The 3137-nt window shown below is 41.2% G+C and overlaps 1 pseudogene; it reads right to left on the minus strand.

The window, feature by feature from the left end:
• Positions 1-370: 370 nt before the first annotated feature.
• On the minus strand, positions 371-2559 carry LOC139262509 (ferritin, higher subunit-like; annotated as a pseudogene).
• Positions 2560-3137: the final 578 nt, after the last annotated feature.

The following is a 3137-nucleotide window of genomic DNA, read 5'->3' on the forward strand; positions in this document are numbered from 1 at the left end:
CAAGACACTCCCTAAAACTTACTTCTGACCATGCTTTATCCCTCAGTCAATATCTCATGAATGTGTTCAGACCATTAACATCCCCCCTTGAACATTTTTAGGCCTTGCAACACGTTTCTGAATAATCAAACTCAATACTTCAATATATCAGAGGAAACCAAATTTAATTTGCCTGATCACATAACATTGTTCCATAACTCATTGTAATTCTGCTTAATTGAAAGATAAACAACCACTCATCCATACAAGGAGACAAAACCCAGTCCAATATTGAACAGTTTATTTACAGTTTGTACAAAGTCATAAGCCATCATTATATAATAAGGACCCCACTCCTGTAGGCAAATACAATAAGCTTGAACCAGTCAGTTTAATCACTCTCCCCCAGGGTGTGCTTGTCAAACAGGTACTCTCCCAGGCCATTCTCAGGGGCTCCCAGTCTCTTCAGGTTGGTGATATGATCTCCCAACTTCTTGATCATCTTCAATTGTTCATCCAAGTAGTGGGTCTCCAGAAGTCACACAACTGAAAGGGGGAAACTAGTTATGTCCAGCACCAGATATCATGGAATGGCAGCTGTCCCTTGAGAATTTGGATTTTAATCTTCAAAGTGGAGGATAATCAAGTGGTACAATGGAGATTGATGGAATTACTGTATTAGATTAAATTTACTGCACAATAAGTGCTCAGATCCTGAAATCACTGGGACAACTTTACAAGTTACTGTCCACAGTCGGCCAACCTCCCTTCCCTTCCCACTGCTTACCAAACAAAAACAGACACGAATACAAAGCTATTAGGTATGGAGATCTTTTAATTAGGCCCAAGGACAGCAAGGTTGCACAAACTCCAACTTACCCAAAAGCCCACATTAAATTATTAAGAACTTACATGAGGTTCTGTCCTCAGGAGTGTTTGTGCAGATCCAGCAGACTCTGGTTCACATTCCTATCCATCTGCAGAGCTCTCTGCATCACCTCCAGACCATTGCTCCACTCATCCTGCTCTGGTTTCTGGAAAGAAAGTTCTAACAGTTCTCTTACAATGGATTAAACAAACATTAGAAAGTATTAAAGGAAATTGGGGTGCAATCAAAAGTCTACTTTACCAAGAATCCATTTGTTACAATAAAAAAATTGCTATTAAGCTATTACAACTACTAGAGTTATATTGATAAGGCAAATAGCGTAGATGTATTTGAAGGGAAGCAATGCAAGTGCATGGGGGGAAGAGAATAGAATGATATGATGACGGAGAGATAAAGCAAAATGTGAGGAATCTCATGTGGAGTATAAACACCAGCAAAGTCCAGCTTGGCCAAATGGCCTGTGTGCTATAAATTTGAAATAATGGCTTTATCACATATGGGAACATTCAGACTAAGGGGAGCCAGACAAAAGGTCACTTTTATTGAACCAAACCTTGATGTCCACCATGATTATTCAGCCTCCACATCAATTCTGGAATTTCATCAGTTTCTCAGCATGCACACATTCCTCATGTGATTGCTCCTTGAAGAACTCAGCTAAGTGACACAGGGAAACATCATCCCCATCGAAGTAGAAGGACTACGGAGAGATCAGAAGAGTACTATATCACAAACCCATCATGTGTAAAACACATAACTTCAACCTCAATATTTTGCTTTCTTTCAAGGGTTTAAAACCTTACTGAACATGGAACTCCTTAATGGCAAACAAGCCAAAGATGGGCCGAGGAAACATTACAGGGACACCATCAAAGCCTCCCTGACAAATTGTAATATCCCACTGACACTTGGGAGTCCCTGGCCAGAGATTGCCCCAAGTGGAAGTGGTGCATCCAAGAGAGTGCTGAGCACCTACAGTCTCACCACCAAGAGCAGGCAACAAAAAAAAAAAAGTGTACAGCAACCCTTTCCCTCAACAACTATGTCCCACCTGTGACAGTTCATGGTTCTCATATTGGACTGTTCAGCCACCCAAGGGCTCATTTTAAGAGTGGAAGCAAGTCTTCCTCTATTCTAAGGGACTGCCTTTGATGGACATTTTCATGGAAACAATCTTTTGATAGCCTTACCCAAAGAAAAATCTTGGCTCAGCATCAAAGCCTTCGTGTCTTTGGGTGTGGTGGAGGAGAGAGAAAAAAAAAGTGTTCCAGACTTCTAACACCCTTGTATGAAAGAATACTTCCCGACTTCCCTCCTAAATGGCTTGACTAATTTTATTACACCCGCTCATTGCAAAAAGGCAAGGTAGAGAAAGTCCATGGAGTGATTTAGAATGAGGATACAAATTCTGAATTCCATGCATTGACTGCAGAATGTATTCCAAATAAACTTCAAGCTCAAAAGAGCCCAGGAAAGTGAGTCATGAACATTCAAGATGCTCAGAATAGGTGGGCTGGATGAAGCACAGAATTAAGTAAATTCACATTACATAGTCTCCATTGTGAAGTGCTCTAAAATGCAAAACTCACCATAGAGAGATAAACATAGAAGGAATAGAGCTCCATGTTGATCTGCTTATTGACAGCATCCTCACAGTCCTGGTGGTAGTTCTGATGTACTTGGGAAGCCATCTAGATTATTTTTCACATATCTAAACTTTGTAGAAGCAACAAACTGAAACGTAGCCAACCTCAAACACCTGTAGAAATTCAACCAACCACAAATGCCAGTATTTATACTGCTGAACAACCCAGGGTGTGGCACACTGCAGGATGAGTGACAGTCCTCAATACCCAATCAGAACTTGCAGCCTCTCAGAGCACCAATCAAGGAATGGGAGGAGGGGAGATGGTTCCCAGAGCCAGTCAGATCTTTGAAGAAGGAACATCATTGGCTGACAACTTAATGAGGATCTGAATTGTGCAAACTTTCCTCAAACACAGTTCAGATATCCAGAATCACAGGTTTAAATGAATCACAGGTTTAAATGAATCCTCTATTCTTTCGGCATTGGGAAAAACTTAAACCATAAGTGTCCCCTTTATAAGGGGGAATAAACAATATGTTCCAAACATGACAAAACTAACATAAGCACTTTTCAATTTATAATTAAGTTCCCTGTATCCACGCTGCACTCCAGTCCCTCTGGTGCCCACCAGTCATGGAAAGCCTCCAGCTTACCGGGAGACACCGCGTGCTCCCTCTCCAG

The sequence above is a fragment of the Pristiophorus japonicus genome, chromosome 4 (assembly GCF_044704955.1).
Source record: "Pristiophorus japonicus isolate sPriJap1 chromosome 4, sPriJap1.hap1, whole genome shotgun sequence".
In the NCBI taxonomy this organism is placed as follows: domain Eukaryota; kingdom Metazoa; phylum Chordata; class Chondrichthyes; family Pristiophoridae; genus Pristiophorus; species Pristiophorus japonicus.